Source organism: Dendrobates tinctorius, unplaced genomic scaffold, assembly GCF_039654945.1.
Source record: "Dendrobates tinctorius isolate UK_male_01 unplaced genomic scaffold, ASM3965494v1 ptg000064l, whole genome shotgun sequence".
NCBI lineage: Eukaryota > Metazoa > Chordata > Amphibia > Anura > Dendrobatidae > Dendrobates > Dendrobates tinctorius.
In genome coordinates, this window is record NW_027361732.1 from 31,952,021 (window position 1) to 31,968,984 (window position 16,964).

The following is a 16,964-nucleotide window of genomic DNA, read 5'->3' on the forward strand; positions in this document are numbered from 1 at the left end:
TTTTTCATTTGCCATTTAATGTAATAATTGCTTCCCACACAATCCCGTCTTTAAATATACACTCACTGGCCACTTTATTAGGTACACCATGCTAGTAAGGGGTTGGACCCCCTTTTGCCTTCAGAACTGCCTCAATTCTTCGTGGCAGAGATTCAACAAGGTGCTGGAAGCATTCCTCAGAGATTTTGGACCATATTGACATGATGGCATCACACAGTTGGCGCAGATTTGTCGGCTGCACATCCCTGATGCGAATCTCCCGTTCCACCACATCCCAAAGATGCTCTATTGGATTGAGATCTGGTGACTGAGGAGGCCATTTGAGTACAGTAAACTCATTGTCATGTTCAAGAAACCAATCTGAGATGATTCGAGCTTTATGACATGGCGCATTATCCTGCTGAAAGTAGCCATCAGATGTTGGGTACATTGTGGTCATAAAGGGATGGACATGGTCAGCAACAATACTCAGGTAGGCTGTGGCGTTGCAACGATGCTCAATTGGTACCAAGGGGCCCAAAGAGTGCCCAGAAAAAATTCCCCACACCATGACACCACCACCACCAGCCTGAACCGTTGATACAAGGCAGGATGGATCCATGCTTTCATGTTGTTTACGCCAAATTCTGACCCTACCATCCGAATGTCGCAGCAGAAATCGAGACTCATCAGACCAGGCAACGTTTTTCCAATCTTCTACTGTCCAATTTCGATGAGCTTGTGCAAATTGTAGCCTCAGTTTCCTGTTCTTAGCTGAGAGGAGTGGTACCCAGTGTGGTCTTCTGCTGCTGTAGCCCATCTGCCTCAAAGTTCGACGCACTGTGCGTTCAGAGATGCTCTTCTGCCTACCTTGGTTGTAACGGGTGGCAATTTGAGTCACTGTTGCCTTTCTATCAGCTCGAACCAGTCTGCCCATTCTCCTCTGACCTCTGGCATCAACATGGCATTTCCGGCCACAGAACTGCCGCTCACTGGATTTTTTTTCTTTTTCGGACCATTCTCTGTAAACCCTAGAGATGGTTGTGCGTGAAAATCCCAGTAGATCAGCAGTTTCTGAAATTCTCAGACCAGCCCTTCTGGCACCAACAATCATGCCACGTTCAAAGGCACTCAAATCACCTTTCTTCCCCATACTGATGCTCGGTTTGAACTGCAGGAGATTGTCTTGACCATGTCTACATGCCTAAATGCACTGAGTTGCCGCCATGTGATTGGCTGATTAGAAATTAAGTCTTAACACACAGTTGGACAGGTGTACCTAATAAAGTGGCCAGTGAGTGTATATCTAATATATAAAGCTCAATGTGTGTGTGTGTGTGTGTGTGTGTATATCCGGGATTGGCATCTGCACCGTCGCAGCGATAGTCACAAAATTTTGCACAGTCACACGTCTGGACCCCGAGAGTGACATAGGCTATGTTGTGAGGTGAAATTTTAACCCCGCGCATTCCAATTCACCAAATAATTTTGCCCCTATGTACATAATGGGGAAAAAGTGTATGTATGTGTGTATGTCTGGGATTGGCATCTGCACCGTCGCAGCTATAGTCACAAAATTTTGCACAGTCACACGTCTGGGCCCCAAGAGCGTCATAGGCTATGTTGTGAGGCGAAATTTTAACCCCGCGCGTTCCAATTCACCAAACAATTTTGCCTATTATTCTTATCATTTCTATGGTGTTATCGTCCTTCTGTAAAGCTGGAAATAACACAATTTATTACCGTGCCAACACAGACCACCCTCTGACACAGACTGCAGGGGAGCCCAGTATCACACAGGATAGGATTAGATACACGGCTCAGCAGTCTGTATCACATAGGATAGGATTAGGCACATGGCTCAGCAGTCAGTATCACACAGGATAGGATTAGATACACAGCTCAGCAGTCAGTATCACACAGAATAGGAATAGACAAACAGCTCAGCACACAGTATCACACAGAATAGTATATAGATACACAGCTCTGCAGTCAGTATCACACAGGATAGGATTAGATACACGGCTCAGCAGGCAGTATCACACAAGATAGGATTAGGTACATGGCTCAGCAGTCAGTATCACACAGGATAGGATTAGGTACACGGCTCAGCAGTCAGTAGCACACATGATACAATTAGGTACACGGCTCAGCAGTCAGTATCACACAGGATAGGATTAGATACATGGCTCAGGAGACGGTATCACACAGGATAGGATTAGATACACTGCTCAGCAGTCAGTATCACACAGGATAGGATTAGATACACTGCTCAGCAGTCAGTATCACACAGGATAGGATTAGATACATGGCTCAGCAGTCAGTATCACACACGAGAGGATTAGATACATGGCTCAGCAGTCAGTATCACACAGCATAGGATTAGATACACAGCTCAGCAGTCAGTATCACACAGGAGAGGATTAGACACATAGCTCAGCAGTCAGCATCACACAGAATAGGATTAAATACACTGCTCAGCAGTCAGTATCACACAGGATAGGATTAGATACACGGCTGAGCAGTCAGTAACACACGATAAGACTAGATACACAGCTCAGCAGAAAGTATCACACAGGAGAGGATTAGACACATGGCTCAGCAGTCAGCATCACACAGGATAGGATTAGATACACAGCTCAGCAGTCAGTATCACACAGGATAGGATTAGATACACGGCTCAGCAGACAGTATCACACAGGAGAGGATTAGATACACAGCTCAGCAGACATTATCACACAGGATAGGGTTAGATACACAGATACACATGTTGTTTATCAAAAGGCTCTTGAATGAGTTGAAAATAAAATACTATCAATACTTGGGTAATCGTTTAGTTAATTTGTGTTGCAAATCTGTAGTGTTGAATATATGATGTGAAATGTTTTTATGTGCAATATAATCATTATAATTTGTTATAACTAACCACAGTTGTTTACTATGCCCAGGCAACGCCAGGCTCTTCAGCTAGTATACATATATATATCTATTATATAAAGCTCAATGTGTGTGTATATGTTTGTATGTATGTGTGTATGTCTGGGATTGGCATTTGCCTGCTGAGCCATGTGTCTAATCCTCTCCTGTGTGATACTGACTGCTGAGCTGTGTATCCAATCCTATCCTGTGTGATACTGACTGCTGAGCCATGTATCTAACCCTATCCTGTGTGATACTGGGCTCCCCCTGCAGTCTGTGTCAGAGGGTCGTCTGTGTTGGCACCGTAATAAATTGTGTTATTTCCAGCTTTAGATGGACGATAACACCGTAGAAATGATAAGAATAATAGGCCTCAGTTACCACAACTGTTCACAAAGAAAACTGTTGCTTATAGCAACCAATCACAGCTCATTTTTCATCTTTTAAACAGCTCTGGGACAGCGTGGCGAGTTTTTAGTGGTGACTTTTGTGTTTCGACTTTTATGTGTTGAGGTTGGTGTATGTGTGGTGAAATGTGTGCTGAGGGTGGTATATGTGTTGAAGCACGTAGTAGTGTGTGGCGCATTTTGTGTGTGTGTTCATATCCCCATGTGTGGTGAGTATCCCACGTCAGGGCCCCACCTTAGCAACTGTACGGTATATACTGTTTGGCGCTATCGCTCTCATTCTTTAAGTCCACCTTGTTCACATCTGGCAGCTGTCAATTTGCCTCCAACACTTTTCCTTTCACTTTTTCCCCATTATGTAGATAGGGGCAAAATTGTTTGGTGAATTGGAACGTGCAGGGTTAAAATTTCGCCTCACAACATAGCCTATGACACTCTCGGGGTACAGACGTGTGACTGTGCAAAATTTTGTGGCCGTAGCTACGACTGTGCAGATTCCAATACATACATACAATTTTTCCCCATTATGTAGATAGGGGCAAAATTGTTTGGTGAGTTGGAACACGCGGGGTTAAAATTTTGCCTCACAACATAGCCTATGACGCTCTCGGGGTCCAGACGTGTGACTGTGCAAAATTTTGTGGCTGTAGCTACGACGGTGCAGATGCCAATACATACACTTGTTCCCCATTATGTAGATAGGGGCAAAATTGCTTGGTGAAATGGAACACGCTGGGTTAAAATTTTGCCTCACAACATAGCCTATGATGCTCTGGGGGTCCAGACGTGTGACTGTGCCAAATTTTGTGGCTGTAGCTGCGACGGTGCGGATGCCAATCCTGAACATACATACACACATACATACCCACCCACATTGAGCTTTATATAATATATATATATATACTAGCTGAAGAGCCCAGCGCTGCCCAGGCATAGTAACTAACTGTGGCTAGTTATAGCAAATTATAATTATCCTCCATCCCATAGTCCCGTGCCCATATACCCATCATACATATCCACGATCCCATAGGGCTGTGCCCATATACCCATTATACATATCCTCCATCCCATAGTCGAGTGCCCATATACCCATCACACATCCTCCATACCATAGTCCCATGCCCATATACCCATCACACATCCTCCATCCCATAGTCCCATGCCCATATACCCATCATACATATTCGCCATCCCATAGTCCCATGCCCATATACCCATCACACATACTTCATCTCACAGTCCAATGCCCATATACCCATCATACATATCCTCCATCCCATAGTCCCGTGCCCATATACCCATCATACATATCCTTCATCCCATAGTCCAGTGCCCATATACTCATCACACATCCTCCATCCCATAGTCCCGTGCCCATATACCCATTATGACATCATCATCACCATGGCAACTGTTATGACTAGTGTTGAGCATTCCGATACCGCAAGTATCGGGTATCGGCCGATATTAGCTGTATCGGAATTCCGATACTTAGTTCCGATACTTTTTTCATATCGAATACCGGAATCGGAAGTTCCCATAATGCTAGGAGCCCGCTCGATTTGATTCAGCCAATGGGGATCCTCAGAAGTGTGGGCATATCCTGTTAGGCATGTAGGCATGTTAACTACTGGCATGGCTGTGATTGGCTGCTGAAATGATGTCATGATGCACTATAAAAAGCGCTGCAGCCGCCATTTCTGGTCACTCTGCTGTGAATTCAGTTAGGGACAGGCTGCTGTTGAAGACTGTGAGGGACAGTTAGAAATAGCGATTCCACAAAACATATAGTGCTTAACCCAGGCTACATAAACCACCACTGTAGCTTGCTTTCCCCTAGCAGCGCTGTTTTCACAGCTGTCTGCAAGGGCTGTGTGAGTGCAGACCCACGCTGTGTAGTGTGTCCTGCAGGCACGTCTGCTTGTAGGCCGGCCAGAGTGTGTCTCTGCCTCATACACATTTTTCTTTTATTGCTGCTTTTTTTTTCTCCTGTATAGTGTGCTTCCATACGTATCCATATACGTTGGTTGCAAACACTAAAGGAGTGGACAGTGGAGCCTTTCAGCAGCCTTTCAGTGCTATAGCCCATTTCTCTGCACTGTTTTTGGCTGTCTGATAGGTCTCTCTGTGTGTGAGTGCAGCTCACGTTGCAGTGTGTTCTACAGCCACCGCTAGCTGTAGTCCGCTCAGCGTGCGTCACTGCCTCATACATAGTCCTTTTTTGCAGCAAATTTAGCCAGATTTTTGCTCCTATATTAGTGTGCTTCCAACCGCATCCATTGTCATTGGTTGGTTGCAAACACTATATAGGATTAGATAGAGGAGCCTTTTTGCTGGCTTGTGCCCTTCAGGGCCAGCCAGGCTAGTATCACCCTATTTTTTGGAGCTTCATCAATTGCATTGTAGGTTAGCTTCCTGCATTGTAATCGCTCCAAAAAGTTTGTGATACTATAGCTTTCAAACTTTGGTCACATCCTTTCCTTTCCCCCCACCCAAAAAAAAAGGAAATAAAGTTCACCAAACACTCCACTTTACAGTTGTCTAGGCCACATTAGATCATATTAAAGTGTAGTACACACACTCTTAGCCAAATTAGTGTTTCTTATACTGGTTAGCAGGTGTTCAGGAATAAGAACACTAAGCCACCCCTTTTTTACTTTTCTGCCTATCTTTATCAGTCTACCAAGATGAAGAAGGCAGGGAGTAAGGCACGTGGTCGTGGCCGTGGAGTTTCAGCAGGGAGAGGACGGGGGGATTCAGCAGGGAGAGGACGTGGGGATTCGGTATCTGCTGCGGCCACCAGTGACCCAGCATCCCCCACTTTTACCAGGCAACAGTCCTTCATGCGCAGCTTTGTAGGACCTCGCCGTACCCCACTGCTGCGTGACGAACAAATTGAAGTCGTTGTCGGATGGATGGCAGCTAACGCATCTACTTCAATGACTTCCGCATCCTCCCAAGGCCAGTGCACTGAAGAGCAACCATCTGTCTCTTCACCACCTGCCAAATTGCCCAGGCAGTCTGAGAGCCCTGGACAGGAGCCATCTCAATCTTTACTTCTGTTCTCAGAATCTGTTGGCTTGGAAAGAGGTGGCCAGCCAAGCAGCATTCTAGAGCGTGAAGAAGAGGGAGTATGCAGTGATGCGCAACTGCTTTGTCCCTCTGAATCTGAAGAGGCGGGTGGGCCAGTGCCTATGGTCAGCACACCTCAGTATGCATCAGATGATGATGAGACTCAGTTGCCAATTTCTGGTGCGTACGGTGCTGGCGAGACAACCCAGGACCAGCCGGTGCTTGAAGAGGGGAGTGGAGATGATGAGGTCCTTGACCCATCATGGCATCAGCCACAGGAAGGTGGTGGGAGCAGCTCTGAGGAAGAGATTCCCCGAACGGCCAAAAGAGGAGGGAGAGGGCGGGGGCAGACTTGGTTGCCTGTAGCCTCCACTTTGGCACCCGTGAGGAGCAATCCTCTTCCAAAACACAAAACGGGCGCTCCCAGGACTTGCAGTGCGTGGTCTTTTTTTGACACAGTTGCAGATGACATTTGCTTTGTCAAATGCAAGCTGTGTCATCAGAAAGTGAAACGAGGGAAAAATGTGAGCAACCTCAATACCACAAATATGTGGAAACATGTGCGTACCAAGCACGAGGTGGAGTTACACAGACACACTGAAGATGTAGGCCAACCTTCAGCAGCACCTACCACCTCTTCAGCTCGTGTTGGGGCCTCTTCCTCCAGCTCACACACAGCTGGTTCGGCTTCCTCACTGGAACGCCATGGAAGAACCACTGCCACTGTTGTCCAGAGACCCAGTGAAATTCCACCCACTGAACCACGTTCGCAGTCATCAGCACCATCCCAGGCCACTCACCAGCAATCGGTAGCACAGGCATGGGAGAAAAAGCGGCCATACTCGGCAAACCATCCCCGAGCACTGGCTCTGAATGCCGGCATTGCCAAACTACTGGCCCTTGAGATGCTGTCATTCAGGCTGGTGGAGACTGACACATTCCGGAACTTTATGTCATTGGCAGTTCCACAATACAATGTGCCCAGCCGCTTTTATTTCAGCAGGCAAGCTGTCCCTGCCCTGCAAAAGCATGTGGAGGGAAAAATTAAAAATGCGCTACTAAATGCCGTCAGTAGCAAGGTCCACCTGACCACCGATGCGTGGACCAGTAGCCATGGACAGGGACGATACCTTTCCCTCACTGCCCATTGGGTCAATGTTGTGGAGCCGGGTACAGATCTGGAGAGTGGCTCTGTACGTATTCTGCCAACTCCAAGGATTGCAGGAATGTAGTCTGTACATATTGAGTCCTCCCCCTACTCTAGTTCCTCGGAATCAGCACTGCGTGAGCCTGTTAGGCCAGATATGAGCACAGGTGTGGCCAAACGTCAACAGGCCGTCCTTAAATTAATTTCTTTGGGGAATCGGAGCCACACAGCACAGGAGCTCTGGAATGCCATCAAGCAGGAGAGCGATGTGTGGTTTGTGCCAGCGAATCTCCAGCCAGGTTTGGTAGTGAGTGACAATGGCCGAAATCTAGTGGCAGCTCTGGGCCTAGGCAACCTCACTCACATACCATGTCTGGCACACGTGCTCAATTTGGTCGTGCAGAGCTTTCTGAGGGACTATCCGGATCTTGATGCACTGCTGCACAAGGTTCGCCTAGAGTGTGCTCACTTGCGGCGTTCCAGCATGGCAAGATCGCGCATTGCATCTCTGCAACGCCGATTCCGCCTGCCAGAACATCGCATCATATGTGACCTCCCCACCAGGTGGAATTCAACGTTACATATGTTGGAGCAGTTGTGTGAGCAGCAGGCAGCAGTAATGGAGTACCAGCTGCATCAGGCGCAAACAAGTCGCACTGTGCGCCGGACACACTTCACCACCACTGAGTGGGCCACTATGAGGGACATCTGCCAAGTTTTGCGTGCCTTCGATGACTTCACGCGGATGGCCAGTGCAGATGATGCACTAATCAGCATGACTGTCCCCCTCATCTGTCTGTTTCAAAAAACCTTACAAGCACTAAGTGAGGAGGTTTTTGAAGAGGTCGAGGATGAGCAGTCAGAAATGCCATCTGCTTCTGGCAAGTCTGCGCAACGTGCTTCCACACAAAGGCCCAGGCAGGGGACACTTAGTGAGGAGGATGACGAGGAGTCAATAGAGGAGGAGGAACACATCTCTCCAGAGGAGGGAGGTACACAAGGCTCTAGTAGTCAGTGTGTACAGCGAGGGTGGGGTGATGCTGAGCAGGCAGAGATGCTGCCTCAAGCTGGGGACAGCGTTTCCGGTCCAGTTGGCAGTCTGCAGCACATGGTTGATTTCATACTGCAGTGCTTGTTAAATGACCGCCGCATCGCCAACATTCTCCACACGACTGATTATTGGGTGTACACCCTCCTAGATCCTCGCTACCGGGACAACTTACAAAGCCTCATACCACAGTTGAACCGGGAGTGAAAAATACGGGAGTACCAAGAAACACTTGTGCAGGCCATCATGTTCTCCATTCCCCCCACAAGTGTTGCTGGTAGTGCTTTTCAAAGCAGCCATGTGGGTAGAGGCAGTGGAGGAAGCTCTGCACAAAGAGGTAGCAGAGGCAGTGCCGCAGGACAAGGCAAGGCCAGTATGGCCAAAATGTGGAAAAGTTTTGTGGGACCGCCACAAACGGCTACACCATCACAGACGGCTCCAGTCAGCAGGAGGCAACGTTTCCGTCAGATGGTGACAGACTACTTGTCGTGCCCTGTTAGTGTTCTCCCAGACGGCTCTTCCCCGTTCAAGTATTGGGTCTCTAAGCTGGATACATGGCCAGAGCTTAGCCAGTATGCATTGGAGGTGCTGGCTTGCCCTGCTGCCAGTGTATTATCGGAACGTGTCTTTAGTGCTGCAGGTGGTGTGGTAACAGACCGTCGCACGCGACTATCCGCCGATAATGTTGACCGGCTTACTTTTGTGAAAATGAACAAGGCCTGGATCTCACCTGAATTTGCGAGTCCTCTTCCAGAATAAATAATTGGCTGGCAACAGGATCCAGGTCTCCTGTTGTGTTCATGTTTCTATGACCTGAACTTTATTTCCTGGGCTACAGCAATGCCCGTTGTTGCTCAGAAGTGCTGTCCGCACAGACAAAACACTCGCTCATGTGTAAGTGGGGTTCGGTAACGTCAGGTGATCCCCTGCTGTGTGTACGGCAAACTCTCCTGCTGCCTACAACTTCTGACTACCTCTGATTTAATATGTTCTCTGATTTGCCCTCTGTCTCCACTCTGTTTTGAGTATTTCCTCCGGCCTACAACACCGCCTGTTTCTGCTCTCAAGTGCCGTCTGCACAACCCACACTTGTTCCTGTGGTACCTGGGTCCTGTAACATCTGCTCATCTCCAGAGTTGAGCACGGCAATGTCTCCTGCTTTGTCTACATTCCCACTACTTGTAGTGGAAATGTGGACAGAGCAGGAGACATTGCCTGACTCACCTCTAGGGAGAAGCTGCTGTTACAGAACCCCAGTAACACAGGAACAAGTGTGGGTTGTGCAGACGGCATTTCAGAGCAGCAACTGGCGTGGTTGGAAGCCAGCGGAAATACTCGAAACAGAGTGAAGACAGAGGCCTAATTGGAGTACGTTGACAGTTAGTAGTAGTCTAGAAACAAAGGCAAACTGCCACCAAGTAGGCCTCGGCCTACTACCTGATTTTCCCTGGGCTCTGACACCGCCAGTTGGTGCTCAGAAGTGCTGTCCGCACAGACAAAACACTCGCTCATGTGTAAGTGGGGTTCGGTAACGTCAGCTGATCCCCTGCTGTGTGTATGGCAAAGTGTCCTGCTCCCTCCACAGTCAAACAACCTCAGATTTACACCTGGCTCCAAGTAGGCCTCGACCTACTACCTCATTTTCCCTGGGCTCCGACAACGCCAGTTGGTGCTCGGAAGTGCTGTCCGCACAGACAAAACACTCGCTCATGTGTAAGTGGGGTTCGGTAACGTCAGCTGATCCCCTGCTGTGTGTACGGCAAACTCTCCTGTTGCCTACAACTTCTGACTACCTCTGATTTAATATGTTCTCTGATTTGCCCTCTGTCTCCACTCTGTTTTGAGTATTTCCTCCGGCCTACAACACCGCCTGTTTCTGCTCTCAAGTGCCGTCTGCACAATCCACACTTGTTCCTGTGGTACCTGGGTCCTGTAACATCTGCTCATCTCCAGAGTTGAGCACGGCAATGTCTCCTGCTTTGTCTACATTCCCACTACTTGTAGTGGAAATGTGGACAGAGCAGGAGACATTGCCTGACTCACCTCTAGGGAGAAGCTGCTGTTACAGACCCCCAGTAACACAGGAACAAGTGTGGGTTGTGCAGACGGCATTTCAGAGCAGCAACTGGCGTGGTTGGAAGCCAGCGGAAATACTCGAAACAGAGTGAAGACAGAGGCCTAATTGGAGTACGTTGACAGTTAGTAGTAGTCTAGAAACAATCGCAAACTGCCACCAAGTAGGCCTCGGCCTACTACCTGATTTTCCCTGGGCTCCGACACTGCCAGTTGGTGCTCAGAAGTGCTGTCCGCACAGACAAAAAACTCGCTCATGTGTAAGTGGGGTTCGGTAACGTCAGCTGATCCCCTGCTATGTGTATGGCAAAGTGTCCTGCTCCCTCCACAGTCAAACAACCTCAGATTTACACCTGGCTCCAAGTAGGCCTCGGCCTACTACCTCATTTTCCCTGGGCTCCGACAACGCCAGTTGGTGCTCGGAAGTGCTGTCCGCACAGACAAAACACTCGCTCATGTGTAAGTGGGGTTCGGTAACGTCAGCTGATCCCCTGCTGTGTGTATGGCAAACTGTCCTGCTGCCTATAACTTCTGACTACCTCTGATTTAATATGTTCTCTGATTTGCCCTCTGTCTCCACTCTGTTTTGAGTATTTCCTCTGGCCTACAACACCGCCTGTTTCTGCTCTCAAGTGCCGTCTGCACAATCCACACTTGTTCCTGTGGTACCTGGGTCCTGTAACATCTGCTCATCTCCAGAGTTGAGCACGGCAATGTCTCCTGTTTTTGTCTACATTCCCACTACTTGTAGTGGAAATGTGGACAGAGCAGGAGACATTGCCTGACTCACCTCTAGGGAGAAGCTGCTGTTACAGAACCCCAGTAACACAGGAACAAGTGTGGGTTGTGCAGACGGCATTTCAGAGCAGCAACTGGCGTGGTTGGAAGCCAGCAGAAATACTCGAAACAGAGTGAAGACAGAGGCCTAATTGGAGTACGTTGACAGTTAGTAGTAGTCTAGAAACAATCGCAAACTGCCACCAAGTAGGCCTCGGCCTACTACCTGATTTTCCCTGGGCTCCGACACCGCCAGTTGGTGCTCAGAAGTGCTGTCTGCACAGACAAAACACTCGCTCATGTGTAAGTGGGGTTCGGTAACGTCAGCTGATCCCCTGCTGTGTGTATGGCAAAGTGTCCTGCTCCCTCCACAGTCAAACAACCTTAGATTTACACCTGGCTCCAAGTAGGCCTCGGCCTACTACCTCATTTTCCCTGGGCTCCGACAACGCTAGTTGGTGCTCGGAAGTGCTGTCCGCACAGACAAAACACTCGCTCATGTGTAAGTGGGGTTCGGTAACGTCAGCTGATCCCCTGCTGTGTGTATGGCAAAGAGTCCTGCTCCCTCCACAGTCAAACAACCTCAGATTTACACCTGGCTCCAAGTAGGCCTCGGCCTACTACCTCATTTTCCCTGGGCTCCGACAACGCCAGTTGGTGCTCGGAAGTGCTTTCCGCACAGACAAAACACTCGCTCATGTGTAAGTGGGGTTCGGTAACATCAGCTGATCCCCTGCTGTGTATGGCAAACTCTCCTGCTGCCTACAACTTCTGACTACCTCTGATTTAATATGTTCTCTGATTTGCCCTCTGTCTCCACTCTGTTTTGAGTATTTCCTCCGGCCTACAACACCGCCTGTTTCTGCTCTCAAGTGCCGTCTGCACAATCCACACTTGTTCCTGTGGTACCTGGGTCCTGTAACATCTGCTCATCTCCAGAGTTGAGCACGGCAATGTCTCCTGTTTTGTCTACATTCCCACTACTTGTAGTGGAAATGTGGACAGAGCAGGAGACATTGCCTGACTCACCTCTAGGGAGAAGCTGCTGTTACAGAACCCCAGTAACACAGGAACAAGTGTGGGTTGTGCAGACGGCATTTCAGAGCAGCAACTGGCGTGGTTGGAAGCCAGCGGAAATACTCGAAACAGAGTGAAGACAGAGGCCTAATTGGAGTACATTGACAGTTAGTAGTAGTCTAGAAACAATCGCAAACTGCCACCAAGTAGGCCTCGGCCTACTTCCTGATTTTTCCTGGGCTCCGACACCGCCAGTTGGTGCTCAGAAGTGCTGTCCGCACAGACAAAACACTCGCTCATGTGTAAGTGGGGTTCAGTAACGTCAGCTGATCCCCTGCTGTGTGTATGGCAAAGTGTCCTGCTCCCTCCACAGTCAAACAACCTCAGATTTACACCTGGCTCCAAGTAGGCTTCGGCCTACTACCTCATTTTCCCTGGGCTCCGACAACGCCAGTTGGTGCTCGGAAGTGCTGTCCACACAGAAAAACACACTCATTCATGTGAAAGTGGGGTTCGGTAACGTCAGCTGATCCCCTGCTGTGTGGAGGGCAAAGTGTCCTGCTCCCTCCAAAGTCAAAATACCTCAGCTTTACACCTGGCTCCTAGTAGGCGTCGGCCTGCACCATGATTGTCCCTGGGCTCCAACACCGCAAGTTGGTGCTCGGAAGTGCTGTCCACACAGAAAAACACACTCGTTCATGTGAATGTGGGGTTCGGTAACGTCAGCTGATCCCCTGCTGTGTGGAGGGCAAACTGCTGCTGCCTCCAAATTGTAACTACTTCAGATTTAAACATTCTCTGATTTGGCCTCTGTCTCCACTCTGTCTCTAGTATTTCCCCTGACCTCCAACACCGCCAGTTCCTGCTCACAGTTGCCGTCCACGCATTCCACACGTGTTCTTGTGTTACTGGGGTTCTGTTACGTCAGCAGATCCCCCAATGTGTGTCCGCCACTGTCTCCTGCGCTGTCCACCTTCCCACTGCAAGTGGTGGGAATGTGGACAGAGCAGGAGACATTGGCAGACAAACATCAGGGGATCTGCTGACATTACAGAATCCCAGTAACACAGCAACACGTGTGGATTGGGCAGACGGCTACTGTACGCATAAACTGGCGGTGTTGGTAGTCACGTGAAATCCTGGAAACAGAGTGGAGACAGATGCCTAATTGGAGCACGTTGACAGTCTGTTGTAGCCTACAAACAATCTAAAACTGCCACCAAGTAGGCCTCGGCCTGCACCCTGGTTCTCCCTGGGCTCCAACAACGCTAGTTGGTGCTCAGAAGTGCTGTCCACACAGAAAAACACACTCGTTCATGTGAAAGTGGGGGTCAGTAACGTCAGCTGATCCCCTGCTTTGTGGAGGGCAAAGTGGCCTGCTCCCTCCAAAGTCAAAATACCTCAGCTTTACATCTGGCTCCTAGTAGGCCTCGGCCTGCACCATGATTGTCCCTGGGTTCCAACAACGCTAGTTGGTGCTCGGAAGTGCTGTCCACACAGAAAAACACACTCGTTCATGTGAAAGTGGGGGTCAGTAACGTCAGCTGATCCCCTGCTGTGTGGAGGGCAAACTGCTGCTGCCTCCAAATTGTAACTACTTCAGATTTAAACATTCTCTGATTTGGCCTCAGTCTCCACTCTGTCTCTAGTATTTCCCCTGACCTCCAACACTGCCAGTTCCTGCTCACAGTTGCCGTCCACGCATTCCACACTTGTTCCTGTGTTCCTGGTGTTCTGTAACGTGAGCTGATCCCCCAATGTGTGTCCAGCACTGTCTCCTGCGCTGTCCACCTTCCCACTGCAAGTGGTGGGAATGTGGACAAAGCAGGAGACATTGGCAGACAAACATCAGGGGATCTGCTGACATTACAGAACACCAGTAACACAGGAACACGTGTGGATTGGGCAGACGGCTACTGTACGCATAAACTGGCGGTGTTGGTAGTCACGTGAAATCCTGGAAACAGAGTGGAGACAGATGCCTAATTGGAGCACGTTGACAGCCTGTTGTAGCCTACAAACAATGTAAAACTGCCACCAAGTAGGCCTCGGCCTGCACCCTGGTTCTCCCTGGGCTCCAACAACGCTAGTTGGTGCTCAGAAGTGCTGTCCACACAGAAAAACACACTCGTTCATGTGAAAGTGGGGGTCAGTAACGTCAGCTGATCCCCTGCTGTGTGGAGGGCAAAGTGTCCTGCTCCCTCCAAAGTCAAAATACCTCTGCTTTACACCTGGCTCCTAGTAGGCCTCGGCCTGCACCATGATTGTCCCTGGGTTCCAACAACGCTAGTTGGTGCTCGGAAGTGCTGTCCACACAGAAAAACACACTCGTTCATGTGAAAGTGGGGTTCAGTAACGTCAGCTGATCCCCTGCTGTGTGGAGGGCAAACTGCTGCTGCCTCCAAATTGTAACTACTTCAGATTTAAACATTCTCTGATTTGGCCTCTGTCTCCACTCTGTCTCTAGTATTTCCCCTGACCTCCAACACCGCCAGTTCCTGCTCACAGTTGCCGTCCACGCATTCCACACGTGTTCCTGTGTTACTGGGGTTCTGTAACGTCAGCAGATCCCCCAATATGTGTCCGCCACTGTCTCCTGCGCTGTCCACCTTCCCACTGCAAGCGGTGGGAATGTGGACAGAGCAGGAGACAGTGGCAGACACACATCAGGGGATCTGCTGACATTACAGAATCCCAGTAACACAGCAACACGTGTGGATTGGGCAGACGGCTGCTGTACGCATAAACTGGCGGTGTTGTTGGTCACGTGAAATCCTGGAAACAGAGTGGAGACAGATGCCTAATTGGAGCACCTTGACAGTCTGTTGTAGCCTACAAACAATCTAAAACTACCACCAAGTAGGCCTCGGCCTACACCATAATTGTCCCTGGGCTCCAACAATGCCAGTTGGTGCTCGGCAGTGTCTTTGGCACGGGGACTCCCTGTTGCCCAGCCTGGTTCCAGCACGCCTGCTGTTTCCGGGTAGTGTCAAGGTCACTATGCCACCAATCCATTGTCCTGTCGTCTTGCGGCCGGGTTAGCCGACTCTACGGTGCCTGCAGTTTAGGTGACTCCTATGTGGGCTGCGGGAACTGGCACTGAAGGCTGGATCCATAGTGCCAATGGGACATGGACCCCCTGTAGGACTGTGGGTTTCGGTAACTGCGGCCGGCTTGCGGCATGGCTACTTTGCTTTGAATGGGTACCTTCTGCTACCCACCCGGGTTCCAGCACTGTCTGCTGGTTCTCGCCAGAGCCTTTGGCCTAGGTACCTCCATCTCGGTATCCGAGGTCCAGCACCGTCAGCTGGTCCTTGGTAGTGCTTTCTAGCACAGGCACCTCCTGCCTTGTATCCGTGGTCCAGCACCGTCAGCTGTTCCTCGGTAGTTCCATTGGCTCTTGTAGCTTTTGCTACCCATCTGGGTTCCAGCACGTCAGCTGGTTCTCGGCAGTGTCTTTGGCACGGGGACTCCCTGTTGCCCAGCCTGGTTCCAGCACGCCTGCTGTTTCCGGGTAGTGTCAAGGTCACTATGCCACCAATCCGTTGTCCTGTCGTCTTGCGGCCGGGTTAGCCGACTTTACGGTGCCTGCAGTTTAGGTGACTCCTATGTGGGCTGCGGTAACTGGCACTGAAGGCTGGATCCGTAGTGCCAATGGGACATGGACCCCCTGTAGGACTGTGGGTTTCGGCAACTGCGGCCGGCTTGCGGCATGGCTACTTTGCTTTGAATGGGTACCTTCTGCTACCCACCCGGGTTCCAGCACTGTCTGCTGGTTCTCGCCAGAGCCTTTGGCCTAGGTGCCTCCATCTCGGTATCCGAGGTCCAGCACCGTCAGCTGGTCCTTGGTAGTGCTTTCTAGCACAGGTACCTCCTGCCTAGTAACCGTGGTCCAGCACCGTCAGCTGTTCCTCGGTAGTGCCATTGGCTCTTGTAGCTTTTGCTACCCATCTGGGTTCCAGCACCGTCAGCTGGTTCTCGGCAGTGTCTTTGGCACGGGGACTCCCTGTTGCCCAGCCTGGTTCCAGTACGCCTGCTGTTTCCGGGTAGTGTCAAGGTCACTATGCCACCAATCCGTTGTCCTGTCGTCTTGCGGCCGGGTTAGCCGACTCTACGGTGCCTGCAGTTTAGGTGACTCCTATGTGGGCTGCGGGAACTGGCACTGAAGGCTGGATCCGTAGTGCCAATGGGACATGGACCCCCTGTAAGACTGTGGGTTTCGGTAACTGCGGCCGGCTTGCGGCCTGGCTACTTTGCTTTGAATGGGTACCTTCTGCTACCCACCCGGGTTCCAGCACTGTCTGCAGGTTCTCGCCAGAGCCTTTGGCCTAGGTGCCTCCATCTCGGTATCCGAGGTCCAGCACCGTCAGCTGGTCCTTGGTAGTGCTTTCTAGCACAGGTACCTCCTGCCTAGTAACCGTGGTCCAGCACCGTCAGCTGTTCCTCGGTAGTGCCATTGGCTCTTGTAGCTTTTGCTACCCATCTGGGTTCCAGCACCGTCAGCTGGTTCTCGGCAGTGTCTTTG